Source organism: Ostrea edulis, chromosome 10 (assembly GCF_947568905.1).
Source record: "Ostrea edulis chromosome 10, xbOstEdul1.1, whole genome shotgun sequence".
NCBI classification, from domain to species: domain Eukaryota; kingdom Metazoa; phylum Mollusca; class Bivalvia; order Ostreida; family Ostreidae; genus Ostrea; species Ostrea edulis.
In genome coordinates this window covers 2,114,986-2,131,546 of record NC_079173.1, presented here as the reverse complement: position 1 = coordinate 2,131,546, position 16,561 = coordinate 2,114,986, and the positions used below count along the sequence as shown (strand labels likewise).

Below are 16,561 nucleotides of genomic sequence, written 5' to 3'. Positions count from 1 at the left end.
AATAAATTAATGAGGTATATTGAAAAACCTGGCCGAAATGGACCGAGCTCGACAAAAATACTACTTTAAAACTGATGGAATAGACTCGTTGAACTGGCACTATCTCCTGAAATACTTTGAGTAATTTCAGTCGGTAAAGTTTCCGCACATCTGTGAAACCAAAGCTACTAAAATATAATAAAAATTTGGAAATAAATTAAATAGGTATATTGAAAAACCTGGCCGTAATAGGCCAATCTCGACAAAAATACTACTTTAAAACTGATGGAATAGACTCGTTGAACTGGCACTATCTCCTGAAATACTTTGAGTATTTTCAGTCGGTAAAATTTCCGCACATCTGTGAAACCAGGGCTATTAGAATATATAAAAAGATTGGAAATAAATTGATGAGGTATATTGAAAAACCTGGCCGAAATGGACCGAGCTCAACAAAAATACTGCTCTAAATCTGATGGAATAGACTCGTTGAACTGGCACTATCTCCTGAAATACTTTGAGTATTTTCATTCGGTAAAATGTCCGCACATCTGTGAAACCAGGGCTATTAGAATATATAAAAAGATTGGATATAAATTAATGAGGTATATTGAAAAACCTGACCGAAATGGATCGAGCTCGACAAAATACTACTCTAAAACTGATGGAATAGACTCGTTGAAGTGGCACTATCTCCTGAAATACTTTGAGTATTTTCAGTCGGTAAAATTTCCGCACATCTGGGAAACCAGGGCTATTAGAATATTAAAAAATATTGAAAATGAATTAATGAGGCATATTGAAAAACCTGGCCGAAATGGACGGAGCTCGACAAAAATACTACTCTAAAACTGATTGAATAGACTCGTTGAACTGGCACTATCTCCTGAAATACTTTGAGTATTTTCATTCGGTAAAGTTTCCGCACATTTGTGAAACCAGGGCTATTAGAATATATAAAAAGATTGGAAATAAATTAATGAGGTATATTGAAAAACCTGGCAGGAATTGACGGAGCTCGACAAAAATACTACTCCAAAACTGATGGAATAGACTCGTTGAACTGGCACTATCTCCTGAAATACTTTGAGTATTTTCATTCGGTAAAATTCCCGCACATCTGTGAAACCAGGGCTTTTAGGATATTAAAAAATATTGAAAATCAATTAATGAGGCATATTGAAAAACCTGGCCGAAATGGACCGAGCTCGACAAAAATACAACTCTAAAACTGATGGAATAGACTCGTTGAACTGGCACTATCTCCTGAAATACTTTGAATATTTTCATTCGGTAAAGTTTCCGCACATCTGTGACACCAGGGCTATTCGAATATATAAAAAGATTGGAAATAAATTAATGAAGTATATTGACAAACCTTGCCGGAAGAGACCAATCTCGACAAAAATACTACTTTAAAACTGATGGAATAGACTCGTTGAACTGGCACTATCTCCTGAAATACTTAGAGTATTTTCATTTGGTAAAGTTTCCGTACATCTGTGAAACCAGGGCTATTCGAATATGTAAAAAGATTGGAAACAAAGTAGTGAGGTATATTGAAAAACCTGGCCGGAATGGACCAATGTCGACAAATATACTACTCTAAAACCGATGGAATAGACTCGTTGAACTGGCACTATATCCTGAAATGCTTGGGAGTATTTTCATTCGGTAAAGTTTCCGCACATCTGTGAAACCAGGGCTGTTAGAATATATAAAAAGATTGGTAACTTTACAGGTTTACGCGTCACCTGCTGATCTGTTGTTTTTGTCTACCTGGGGTTTTAATATTTTTCCAGATTATTTTCTACTAAATCACATTTTTGTTCTAAAAGAGGTGAATTTGAAACTTTTCGATTTCAAATCATAGGGATGTGACTGAATTCCTCAGAAATCAGAGGAAAACTGGTCAAAAAGGGAGGAAAACACCTCACCTTACCTGGAAAAATATCATTTTCTACCACTTTAGATCAAATCCAGAGTGTTTCATGTTTTTGAAAATTGAGCACATCAGAGGATTTCCTCTGAAAGGAGGAAAAATCACACCCCTGAAATTATTGTACATGCATTTATCTGCCATACACTTGCCATCTAATATAAGATTTCTCAGGTATGTTTATCCTCCTTAACCATAAAAGTTACAAAAGTAGCTAGCAACTTTTCATTTTCTGGAAAAGTAGATCATGTCAACTTGTAAAGTTATTTTTTCTTCTTCATAGTTTGACATTACAAACAATCTTAGTATTATCACAGAGCTCTATTAATCTTAATATTATCACAAACAATCTTAAACTGGTCACACCCGCTGTAAGCCCTCTATCTTAATCAGTCAAGCGGTATCATCAGTAGGCAAAATAAGAGTATAAACTGAAAAACTGATCAAGCTCATAGTTCTTATAAAGAATACAAAATTAAGAATAAAACAAACAAGGACCCATAACAAGAGGTGGGATCAGGAGTCTATAAGTAAGAGGTGGGATCAGATGTCTATAAGTAAGAGGTGGGATCAAGTGTCTATAAGTAAGAGGTGGGATCAGGTGTCTAGGAGTAAGAGGTGGGATCAGGTGTCTAGGAGTAAGAGGTGGGATCAGATGTCTAGGAGTAAGAGTTAGGATCAGATGTCAAGAAGTAAGAGGTGGGATCAGGTGTGTAGAAGTAAGTGGTGGGATCAGGTGTCTAGGAGTAAGAGGTGGGATCAGATGTGTAGAAGTAAGTGGTGGAATCAGGTGTGTAGAAGTAAGTGGTGGGATCAGGTGTCTAGGAGTAAGAGGTGGGATCAGATGTGTAGAAGTAAGTGGTGGAATCAGGTGTCTAGGAGTAAGAGGTGGGATCAGGTGTCTAGAAGTGGTGGGATCAGGTGTCTAGAAGAGGTGGGATCAGGTGTCTAGAAGTAAGAGGTGGGATCAGATGTCTAGGAGCAAGTAGTGGGATCAGGTGTCTAGGAGTAAGATGTGAGATCAGGTGTCTAGAAGTAAGTGGTGGGATCAGATGTCTAGGAGTAAGTGGTGGGATCAGGTGTCTAGAAGTAAGTGGTGGGATCAGGTGTCTAGGAGTAAGAGGTGGGATCAGATGTGTAGAAGTAAGAAGTGGGATCAGGTGTCTAGATTTAAGAGGTGGGATCAGGTGTCTAGAAGTAAGAGGTGGGATCAGATGTCTAGGAGTAAGTGGTGGGATCAGGTGTCTAAGAGTAAGAGGTGGGATCAGGTGTCTAGAAGTAAGAGGTGGGATCAGGTGTCTAGATGAAAGAGGTGGGATCAGGTGTCTAGAAGTAAGAGGTGGAATCAGATGTCTAGAAGTAAGTGGTGTGATCAGGTGTCTAGGAGTAAGAGGTGGGATCAGATGTTTAGAAGTAAGAGGTAGATCAGGTGTCTAGAAGTAAGTGGTGGGATCAGGTGTCTAGGAGTAAGAGGTGGGATCAGGTGTCTAGAAGTAAGAGGTGGAATCAGGTGTTTAGAAGAGGTAGATCAGGTGTCTAGATGAAATAGGTGGGATCAGGTGTCTAGGAGTAAGAGGTGGGATCAGGTGTCTAGAAGTAAGAGGTTTGATCAGGTGTCTAGGAGTAAGAGGTGGGATCAGGTGTCTAGAAGTAAGAGGTGGGATCAGGTGTCTAGAAGTAAGAGGTGGGATCAGGTGTCTAGGAGTAAGAGGTGGAATCAAGTGTCTAGAAGAGGTTGGATCAGGTGTCTAGAAGTAAGAGGTGGGATCAAGTGTCTAGAAGTAAGAGGCAGGATCAGATGTCTAGAAGTAAGTGGTTGGATCAGGTTGGATAAGGTGTCTAGAAGTAAGGAATCTGTGTTTGTCCACTTCTAATTATGTATTCTTTACATGATTTATCAGATTGCTCACTGTTATATTATCCTCAGGTGTGAATGTCACGGGTCCTTGGAGATGACCTTAAAAACAAATTACCCGTGTCACAGTAGGTGTGGCACGCTAAAGAACCCTCACTGCTCCATGGCCGTATGCGCCGAGCATAGGCCTAAATTTGGAGCCCTTCACCGGTCTTGGTGACGTCTCCATATGAGTGAAAAATTCTCGAGCAAGACGTTAAGCAAGATACAATCAATCAATCTAAAGGTTTCCTAACAACATGTTTTTTATTAAAAGGTTTCTGTGCAGACAAAAACAATATTCTACTACGAAACGTTGTCTCTAAGAATTGGACTGAGCAGTATTCTATCCCATCATGCAGTGCTTAGTCTTCACAATACTTCCGAGTCTTGAACGGACTGCCACACTCGACCCACATTGAGCAGCTATAGGTCACGAGATCAGTACTACACTATAGTTCATATACACAATCACGTGACCTTTAATCACTTCGATACTGTGACATCAACTCAATGGCTGCCGATTTAAATATCACTGTTTGGGAACGGGTAATACTTTTTACAAAACGTCACAATACAATTACTTAAAGCGGCAGGATGCGTTAAAATATTAAGAATAGAAGTGTATGTTGTTCAGAGCTCGTTTGATGTGTGTTAAACATTTAGTGTGTTAAACATTTTGTTTGTTAAGGGGTCATCCATAATTGTCAACCATTTTCCAAAGTGTGCAAAAAGCACACTTTTTGAGACCCCCCACCCTCCTCAAAAAGTGTACATCAACCATTTTCAAATTCCCAACAAGAAGATCGACAATCAAGTTTATGAGCAATTTAGTTCAAACAATGAGTTCTTTAATATTGATAGTCCTATTTCTTGTTATATATGAATGATATGTTTTCTAAATGTGCAAATCTTGTGTACGTCATAGATTTTTGTTTTTATAGAAAAAAATAAAGATGGCTTTGTCGTATCTAGTCGTCTTTTCAAGATAAAATAAAACCGAACTCCGCGGATACGAAATAAATCCGGAAGAGAAAAAAGAGCGTACGGTAAGATTGTCGATCTTTTTACCCCCTCCCCCCGAGCGTGCTTTTTGCACACTTTGGAAAATGGTTGACAATTATGGATGACCCCTAAACATGTTCTGTATTAGAAATTTTCTGTGTAAATAGTTTGTGTTTTGTTTGTTAAATATTTTATGTGTTATATATTTTTTGCATTATCTGTAGATAACCATAAGAACATCCCCAGACAATCAGGGACAACCAGATCGTGACTTTCTGTACCTCATTCTAAAAATCCTGCTATCACACTTGATCATTGTCCTTTGTTTCACAAACTTGGTTTACAATTCCATTGTTCTGCAGGTCGGGAATTACAATTCCATTGTTCTGCAGGTCGGGGATTACAATTCCATTGTTCTGCAGGTCGGGGATTACAATTCCATTGTTCTGCAGGTCGGGGATTACAATTCCATTGCTTTGCAAGTCGTCCATGGGAATGTTGTTATTTTCAGCGAGGTGTAATGTGTCACTCAAATCCTGGAAGGAGGAGACATAAGGCAGACTGTTTTGGTTGATATTCACAGAGGACGCCGAAAATCGGCGCGTGTTCGTTTGTGACGTCACACTTTTTCTGCGGTCTATACTTTGCTGTAGTTTCATGGTGTTGTATGATGATTTTATATGCGATATAACCTGTAATAAGTCACGTGTTCTTAAGCATAATTACAATGTACCAAACATTCTCCTCTGTCAACTTTGATCTCAAACGTTTGCATAATGATTTTACGAATATTTTCACCTTAAACTTCAGAAATTATAATTGTCTTAGAAAATTTAAGAGTTTATTTCTTTTACATGCCTCCTTGAAGATTGTGTAAATGTTTACCTCGCCATTTAGAAAACAGAAAATCAGCGACACCATGATCCCCTAAAATAGAAATGACAATATACAATCAAGGATTATTTTTCTCACATTTCACCAACAGTTTAGCACAAAAATTCAGGAGCTTTGAGAAAATTCAAAATTATCAAAATCATCATTTGACCTTCATTTGACCTTCAAAAACTAATTAGACATGTAGAGAAAGTATACCCGAAAATGGTCTATACAAAATGTGTAAATTAAAAAACTCAAGGTTGTCTCAAAAAGTGCCAGAAATGGCCCATGCTTAAAACAAATAAATATTACTGTAGAATATATCTAGAGACTTCAAACTTTCTTTAGGTATATTTCATTTTTCTGATAACACTGACGTTTTCTTTGACATCGGTCTTCTAAATAGTGTACATTAGAACTATTTTGTCGTTAAACGTCGCGATTGAGCAAAACATCATTACATAACGTTGTCAACACTTGGGAGTTCTCATGGCTATTGGGTTGGTTATTTTTATGAAAACAAAATATTTAGAAAATATTTGATATACATTTACGTTTAACTAGTTGATAACAGTATGTCAGCAAGACTATTGATCTTGGATAATTTCAATCGAAATATGAAGGGGTTTGGTACGAGTGAATACGACACCGCATCGAGTGGAATGTTATTTTTAGATCGAGACAAGTAAGTTGAGAACATTGCATCATATGATTAGCAATTTCAATTTATTACAAGTTCTTTATTCTGTATTTTATCAAAACTGTATAAAACGATGCTTTTTTATCTCCATATGGAAATAATTTCATCTAGCATTATATTGTACTTTTTTCATTTTTTATGAGTAGATATATATTGTTTAATTTGGAAAAAAGCAAGATTCAAAAAGTGCAATAAATGGCCTATATATTTCTTAAAAAATAAATTATCGTTTCCTTTGAATTTATGTACCTTTTACATTACATGCATGGGTCATTTTGGTCAAGCAGGATGATTACCTAGCATTGGTAACTGCCGAAATCCTTCACGGATATGAATTTTCCGGAATATTTTTGTGTTTTTGCAACTTTAAGTCAATATTCAAAGTGGGGCGCGTTTTTCACGGAGAAAAAAATCAAATATAAAACGAAGTATTACCATAAAAAGTCTCATACAATAAGTATTTTTCTCCTTGAGGAACGCCCTCCATGTGAAAAAAAAAGTATAATAGAACTAGTAATCCTAATTGTTCGCGAACAATTAGAGGTCTTTCCACCTTTTCTGGATTTGTTTCTTGACCTTCAATCTTGATCCATTCTTCAGTAGGTCAAATGAGGCCAAAAAACTTTCAAGTCAATGTAAACTTGGAAAACTTTCAGGGGCCATAACTATTTAAAGGCGTTGGTGAATCTTTTCGCACTGAATAGATTGAAGAGTCTACTAAATCAGTACAAAACATTAATGATTAAGGTTTGGTATCTCCAGGGTTAACGGTTTCGAAGGACTAGTGATAACAAGCTTTATTTGTAAGATGGGCAATAATTTTTAAAGGAGCCCGGCTTAAGGGCCAAGAAAGATGTTTTAATCGGTTTTAAAAGAACATACTAATGATGCAATGAAAAATGATGTATGTTGAAAGACAAAAGAGATATAAAAAGAGCTAAATTCTCAATATTTGAAGTAACTTTGACCTTTGACCTTCACCTAATATTCAGGGTCAAAGGTCAATTATCACATTGCAGTTGGTCCCATGTTTCTATGATTATCCGTTTAAAAGTTAACGATTAGCACAAACACATAAAAGGGCAATAACTCACATAAGGGGTCAGCGGATCCTTTCACACTGAATATGTTGAAGTTGTGCTTTGAGAAACCGAAGACATTGGTGAAGGTTTGGTGTCTCTATGGTCTATGGTTTCAAAGGGGTAGCGATAACAAGGTTAATAATGTAAGGGGCAATAACTTTTAAAGGGGTCAGTCTTAGGTTACAGGTATCAAATCTTTAAAATGGATTTAAAAGGACATACTAAAGATTCAATTATATGTAGTATATGTTGAAAGACAAAAGAGATCTAAAAAGAGCTAAATTTCTCATATTTTGAATGACCTTGACCTTTGACCTTGACATAAATTAAAAGGTCAAAGAATGGAGATTCTAATGCAGTTGATCCCATGTCTCTAGGATAAATGGTTTTAATTTTTTTTAATTATTTGTAAAAATCAAAAACTTTCAGGGGCAATAACTCATAAAAGGGGTCGAAGAATCTTTTCGCAATGAATAGATTGAAGAGTCTCCTTGAATAGTTGAAGACATTGGTGAAGGTTTGGTGTCTCTACGGTCTATGGTTTCAGAGGAGTAGCGATAACAAGGTTAATACTGTAAGGGGCAATAACTTTTAAAGGGGTCAATCTTAGGGTACAGGAATTAAATCTTTAAAATAGATTTAAAACGACATACTAAAGATGCAATGATATGTAGTATATGTTGAAAGACAAAAGAGATATAAAAAGAGCTAAATTTCTCATATTTTGAATGACCTTGACCTTTGACCTTGACAGAAATTAAAAGGTCAAAGGATGAAGATTCTAATGAAGTTGGTCCCATGTCTCTAGGATAAATGGTTTTAATTTTTTTCAATTATTTCTAAAAATGAAAAACTTTCAAGGGCAATAACTCATAAAAGGGGTCGACGAATATTTTCGCAATGACTAGATTGAAGAGTCTCCTTGAATAGTTGAAGACATTGGTGAAGGTTTGGTGTCTCTACGGTCTATGGTTTCAGAGGAGTAGCGATAACAAGGTTAATACTGTAAAGGGCAATAACTTTTAAAGGGGTCAATCTTAGGGTACAGGAATAAAATCTTTAAAATAGATTTAAAAGGACAAAAGAAAGATGCAATGATATGTAGTATATGTTGAAAGACAAAAGAGATATCAAAAGAGCTAAATTTCTCATATTTTGAATGACCTTGACCTTTGACCTTGACATAGATTAAAAGGTCAAAGGATGAAGATCCTAATGCAGTTGGTCCCATGTCTCTAGGATAAATGGTTTTAATTTTTTTCAATTATTTGTAAAAATCAAAAATTTTCAGGGGCAATAACTCATAAAAGGGGTCGAAGAATCTTTTTGCAATGAATAGATTGAAGAGTCTCCTTGAATAGTTGAAGACATTGGTGAAGATTTGGTGTCTCTACGGTATATGGTTTCAGAGGAGTAGCGATAACAAGGTTAATACTGTAAAGGGCAATAACTTTTAAAGGGGTCAATCTTAGGGTACAGGAATTAAATCTTTAAAATAAATTTAAAACGACATACTAAAGATGCAATGATATGTAGTATATGTTGAAAGACAAAAGAGATATAAAAAGAGCTAAATTTCTCATATTTTGAATGACCTTGACCTTTGACCTTGACATAAATTAAAAGGTCAAAGGATGAAGATTCTAATGCAGTTGGTCTCATGTCTCTAGGATAAATGGTTTTAAATTTTTTCAATTATTTGTAAAAATTAAAAACTTTCAGGGGCAATAACTCATAAAAGGGGTCGAAGAATCTTTTTGCAATGAATAGATTGAAGAGTCTCCTTCACTAGTCGAAGACATTGGTGAAGGTTTGGTATCTTTACGGTGTACGGTTTCGGAGGAGTAGCGATAACAAGGTTAATACTCTAAGGGGCAATAACTCTTAAAAGGGTCAGTCTTAAGGTACAGAAATTAAATCTTTAAAATAGATTTAAAAGGACATACTAAAGATGCAATGATATGTAGTATATGTTGAAAGACAAAAGAGATATAAAAAGAGCTAAATTTCTCATATTTTGAATGACCTTGACCTTTGACCTTGATATAAATCAAAAGGTCAAAGGATGAAGATTCTAATGCAGTTAGTCCCATGTCTCTAGGATAAATGGTTTTAAAAATTTTCAATTATTTGTAAAAATCAAAAACTTTCAGGGGCAATAACTCATAAAAGGGGTCGAAGAATCATTTCGCAATGAATAGATTGAAGAGTCTCCTTGACTAGTCGAAGACATTAGTGAAGGTTTGGTATCTTTACGGTGTACGGTTTCGGAGGAGTAGCGATAACAAGCTTTTATTGCAAAAGGGGCAATAACTCCTTGAGGGGTCAAAGTTCATATACGCAGGGTGAACTGTCAAAATCTTTTAAGGAGTACATTCTTATGGACTATAAATCTTTTCGATAAATCTTGAAACTCAAAATCACGGGGAGGAAAAATAATAATAATAATAATAACTAGTAATCCTAATTGTTCGCGAACAATTAGAGGTCTTTCCACCTTTTCTGGATTTGTTTCTTGATCTTCAATCTTGATCCATTCTTCAGTAGGTCAAATGAGGCCAAAAAACTTTCAAGTCAATGTAAACTTGGAAAACTTTCAGGGGCCATAACTATTTAAAGGGGTTGGTGAATCTTTTCGCACTGAATAGATTGAAGAGTCTATTAAATCAGTACAAAACATTAATGATTAAGGTTTGGTATCTCCAGGGTTAACGGTTTCGAAGGACTAGTGATAACAAGCCTTATTTGTAAGATGGACAATCATTTTTAAAGGAGCCCGGCTTAAGGGCCAAGAAAGATGTTTTAATTGGTTTTAAAAGAACATACTAATGATGCAATGAAAAATGATGTATGTTGAAAGACAAAAGAGATATAAAAAGAGCTAAATTCTCAATATTTGAAGTAACTTTGACCTTTACCTAATATTCAGGGTCAAAGGCCAATGATCACATTGCAGTTGGTCCCATCTTTCTATGATTATCCGTTTAAAAGTTAACGATTAGCACAAACACATAAAAGGGCAATAACTCATATAAGGGGTCAGCGGATCCTTTCACACTGAATATGTTGAAGTTGTGCTTTGAGAAACCGAAGACATTGGTGAAGGTTTGGTGTCTCTATAGTCTATGGTTTCAAAGGGGTAGCGATAATAAGGTTAATACTGTAAGGGGCAATAACTTTTAAAGGGGTCAGTGTTAGGGTACAGGTATCAAATCTTTAAAATGGATTTAAAAGGACATATTAAATATTCAATTATATGTAGTATATGTTGAAAGACAAAAGAGATCTAAAAAGAGCTAAATTTCTCATATTTTGAATGACCTTGACCTTTGACCTTGACATAAATTAAAAGGTCAAAGAATGGAGATTCTAATGCAGTTGGTCCCATGTCTCTAGGATAAATGGTTTTAATTTTTTTTAATTATTTGTAAAAATCAAAAATTTTCAGGGGCAATAACTCATAAAAGGGGTCGAAAAATATTTTCGCAATGAATAGATTGAAGAGTCTCCTTGAATAGTTGAAGACATTGGTGAAGGTTTGGTGTCTCTACGGTCTATGGTTTCAGAGGAGTAGCGATACCAATGTTAATACTGTAAAGGGCAATAACTTTTAAATGGCTCAATCTTAGGGTACAGGAATTAAATCTTTAAAATAGATTTAAAAGGACATACTAAAGGTGCAATGATACGTAGTATATGTTGAAAGACAAAAGAGATCTAAAAAGAGCTAAATTTCTCATATTTTGAATGACCTTGACCTTTGACCTTGACATAAATTAAAAGGTTAAAGGATGAAGATTCTAATGCAGTTAGTCCCATGTCTCTAGGATAAATGGTTTTAATTTTTTTCAATTATGTTTAAAAATCAAAAACTTTCAGGGGCAATAACTCATAAAAGGGGTCGAAGAATCTTTTCGCAATGAATAGATTGAAGAGTCTCCTTGACTAGTCGAAGACATTGGTGAAGGTTTGGTATCTTTACGGTGTACGGTTTCGGAGGAGTAGCGATAACAAGGTTAATACTCTAAGGGGCAATAACTTTTAAAGGGGTCAGTCTTAAGGTACAGGAATTAAATCTTTAAAATAGATTTAAAAGGACATACTAAAGATGCAATGATATTTAGTATATGTTGAAAGACAAAAGAGATCTAAAAAGAGCTAAATTTCTCATATTTTGAATGACCTTGACCTTTGACCTTGATATAAATCAAAAGGTCAAAGGATGAAGATTCTAATGCAGTTAGTCCCATGTCTCTAGGATAAATGGTTTTAAATTTTTTCAATTATTTGTAAAAATCAAAAACTTTCAGGGGCAATAACTCATAAAAGGGGTCGAAGAATCATTTCGCAATGAATAGATTGAAGACTCTCCTTGACTAGTCGAAGACATTGGTGAAGGTTTGGTATCTTTACGGTGTACGATTTCGGAGGAGTAGCGATAACAAGCTCTTATTGCAAAAGGGGCAATAACTCCTTGAGGGGTCAAAGTTCATATACGCAGGGTGAACTGCCAAAACCTTTTAAGGAGTACATTCTTATGGACTATAAATCTTTTCGATAAATCTTGAAACTCAAAATCACGGGGAGGAAAAATAATAATAATAATAATAAACAGAAGAATATCAATAGGTCTTTCCACAGAAAGGTGGAAAGACCTAATAATAAACAGAAGAATATCAATAGGTCTTTCCACAGAAAGATGGAAAGACCTAATAATAAAAGCCTATTGTCGTCTTGCCAACTGGCGCGTGAAGAAACACTGTAAACACAGGGGACAATTTTCGAGGATTGTTGAATTTTTACGGGCTCGCGGGGACGTAATTTCGTGGATTTATATACATGTATTTGTAAGATTTAAGGAATGAATATATTATCTTTTCGTTGGATTGAGGTGTTCCACGAAAACAGACGGAAAACTGCATTATTGCGCGCAGACCTTGGGTGCTAAGAATAAGTCTATCGGTACATCATCTACAGCTAGTGATGTCTTGGTGTGAGTGAAATTTCTTTAAGGGACGTAAAACAAAGAAACACAAGATGTCACCTGAGCATTGTTAATGATCCCTCCTGCCATCTGAAAGAACTCGTAGCCATCCTCCTCTGCTGTGGGTTGATAGATAAGGAAGAATTGATGCAATCCAAACAGAGGAATCAGGATAAAGGTGGCTTTCAGCGCCTTTCTGAAAAAACAAAAGCAATAGGAAATAGAAACATTTAAACTGTATCAAACAAAAGAATCTAAGGTGAGGAAGAGTTCCACAGTGACGACGACATTTTTCCAGAGCACTTCGGGTAATATCCATTATTTTTAGCTGAAGAAGAACAAATCACGTGACTCACATGTACATGTATAATCATTGGAGCAAACTCGTCGTAACGCGAATTTCGCTCGCTGTAAAGACTGACTATCTATAGTGTTGTTCTATACAAATCATTATATAAAGATGGACTCTCAATGGGGGTGTCTTTTATATACCTAAAATTGCTGGGTTCAGATTGCAGAGTTTGTCTACATACCTAAAATTGCTGGGTTCAGTTGGTACATACCTAAAAATACTGGGTTCAGATGGCAGAGTTCGTCTACATACCTAAAATTGCTGGGTTCAGTTGGTACATACCTAAAATTGCTGGGTTCAGATGGCAGAGTTTGTCTACATACCTAAAATTGCTGGGTTCAGTTGGTACATACCTAAAAATGCTGGGTTCAGATGGCAGAGTTCGTCTACATACCTAAAATTGCTGGGTTCAGTTGGTACATACCTAAAATTGCTGGGTTCAGATGGCAGAGTTCATCTACATACCTAAAATTGTTGGGTTCAGATGGTAGAGTTCGTCTACATAATTAAAATTGCTGGGTTCAGATCGAAAAGTTCGTTTACATACCTAAAATTGCTGGGTTCAGTTTGGTACATACCTAAAAATACTGGGTTCAGATGGCAGAGTTCGTCTACATACCTAAAATTGCTGGGTTCAGTTGGTACATACCTAAAATTGCTGGGTTCAGATGGCAGAGTTTGTCTACATACCTAAAATTGCTGGGTTCAGTTGGTACATACCTAAAATTGTTGGGTTCGGATGGCAGAGTTCGTCTACATACCTAATATTGCTGGGTTCAGTTTGATACATACCTAAAGTTGCTGGGTTCAGATGGTGGAGTTCGTCTACATACCTAAATTGCTGGGTTCAGATGGTGGAGTTCGTCTACATACCTAAAGTTGCTGGGTTCAGATGATAGAGTTCGTGTACATACCTAAAATTGCTGGGTTCAGATGGTGGAGTTCGTCTACATACCTAAATTGCTGGGTTCAGATGGTGGAGTTCGTCTACATACCTAAAATTGCTGGGTTCAGATGGTGGAGTTCGTCTACATACCTAAAATTGCTGGGTTCAGATGGTAGAGTTCGAACTTGTCTGACGAGAATCCGAAGAATGTTGATAAAAAACAATAAATTAAGCTGAAAAAAAAAGATATTGTACACTTATATTGACATGTTCAATATGCATACTGTAAACTTAGAATCGTCCAAGGGCGATACCCCTCTGCTCACTGATAAAGATTTAGTTTTGGAATGTGAATTTTTCTTTTTGACTTCTAAGTTTGGAGTAAAATGTCCTCCCCAACCCCTACTCCTAGAATTTAACATACCAAAATATCTACAGTTTGTTAGAAACGTATTTACATTTACATTAAGAGAAATATAGTATTTCCTTTTTGTTTGGGGTGAAAAAGTAAAAGTAACGAAAAATGATCAATTTAAATAAATCCTGTAAAAATACGAAATCGTTTGGGTTGACACTCTGATCAGAGGTATATGTCTCCTTAAACACACAAGTTACAAGAACAAAAAGATTAGGAATTTTCAGACTGAATATCAACAAACAGATGACGTAATAGATTATTCGTCATCACTTTATGTGTTCACGTCACATCGCTTATCTCCGACTGTTCACGTGACATCTACTCTAGATCTTTATTTGATGAATATTGTACTAGTAAAAAATTTAATGCCATCAGAAAATTGTGCATGGACATCAAAATCTTTATCTGTTGAAACATTTGCAAAATAAAAACAAATAATTCGTTTATTGTATACAGAATGCTACAAAAGATAGTTACATGTACCAATAGACAAAGCAATCTCGTACTGTATACAGTGTGTTATAAAAGATATTTACCAATAGACAAAGCAATGTTGTACTGTATACAGTGTGTTATAAAAGATATTTACCAATAGACAAAGCAATGTTGTACTGTATACAGTGTGTTATAAAAGATATTTACCAATAGACAAAGCAATGTTGTACTGTATACAGTGTGTTATAAAAGAAGTTTACCAATAGACAAAGCAATGTTGTACTGTATACAGTGTGTTATAAAAGATATTTACCAATAGACAAAGCAATGTTGTACTGTATACAGTGTGTTATAAAAGATATTTACCAATAGACAAAGCAATGTTGTACTGTATACAGTGTGTTATAAAAGATATTTACCAATAGACAAAGCAATGTCGGTGCAAATACGATCCAGTAGAGATTTTTCCCTGATGATGAAGAATCCAGCCAACAGTCACTAAAATTCGAAACCAATTTATCTATATCAATAACCGTTAATTATGGGATTTACCTGATAATTGGCTTTGTTGTCAAATAGTTAAATTGTTCTCGTTAAGGACATCTTTCTCAAATGGGCATGCAATCTTGTCTGATACGCATTATCAGAATCATGTAGGAGGAGAAATCCCCATCATTATTTCTTTCTGATACATAACTTTATGACAAACAGGATATCAGCCTCTCCATCGTCAACTTTTCCTACTTATGTAGCAATATTCCATTATCATCCGCATATGGTGTTTATATCTCTCAATTGATTCGATACGCAAGTGCTTGTTCTGCGTATGATTAGTTTTTAAATCGAGACAAGATACTGACAAACAAGTTGATGGTACAGGGGTTTCAACATTTAAATTCAGCATTTCTCAAATTATATGGTCGTTATAACAATCTAGTTCGTCAATACAACCTATCATTGGGTAAAATGCTGTCTGACGTATTTCATACCGATTGTTAGACCGTTCTTGGCACACTGATTTTGACTACAGATAACTCCGTTTACCTAACCCAAGATATAGGGCTCACGGTGGGTATGATCGGTCGACAGGGGATGCTTACTCCTCCTAGGCACCTGATCCCATTTCTGGTGTGTTCAGGGGTCCGTGTTTGCCCAACTATCTATTTTGTATTGCTTGTAGGAGTTATGAGATTGATCACTGTTTGTTATTTTCACCTTTATAGGAGTTATGAGATTGATCACTGTTTGTTATTTTCACCTTTATAGGAGTTATGAGATTGATCACTGTTTGTTATTTTCACCTTTATAGGAATTATGAGATTGATCACTGTTTGTTATTTTCACCTTTATAGGAGTTATGAGATTGATCACTGTTTGTTATTTTCACCTTTATAGGAGTTATGAGATTGATCACTGTTTGTTATTTTCACCTTTACAGGAGTTATGAGATTGATCACTGTTCGTTATCGTCACCTTTATAGGAGTTATGAGATTGATCACTGTTTGTTATTTTCACCTTTCACATGTAACACGTTAAAGGGACTGATTCACGATTTCCCCCCAAATTTTGTTCTTCACTTTAAATGATCACAATCTACTGTTTAAAGGTTCCACACAATAAGGTTGTGTATCGTGATAGACCCTCATTATAGAGAGTTTATTATCTGTTTTGAAAACAAAGATTGGGATATGTTATTGTTTGCACCGTTTTCAAAAGAAATGGATATTAATTCAAGTTTATTACATCTATCACATTTCAAGTATACTTTAGGTAAAATGTGTCTTCTAAAAGTTAAATTTGTGACTGTTTTGGCGCGTGGACGGACCTCGTAAGCTCGATCCGTCTACGCGTCAAAAAACAAGGTTGTCATATTTAAAATTATAAGTTTCATAAGCCACTTTATTAGTTTTGATATGACACTTTAAAAGTTTTGGTATGCCACTTTAGAAGTTTTGATGTGCTACTTATCTTGCATGCGTGTGAGCCATGTTCTACACACACAACACAATT

General features: G+C 35.6%; 1 pseudogene; it reads right to left on the bottom strand.

The window, feature by feature from the left end:
- Positions 1–4,038: 4,038 nt before the first annotated feature.
- LOC125666498 (uncharacterized) overlaps positions 4,039–16,561 on the bottom strand; it is an 82,015-nt pseudogene continuing 69,492 nt past the window's right edge.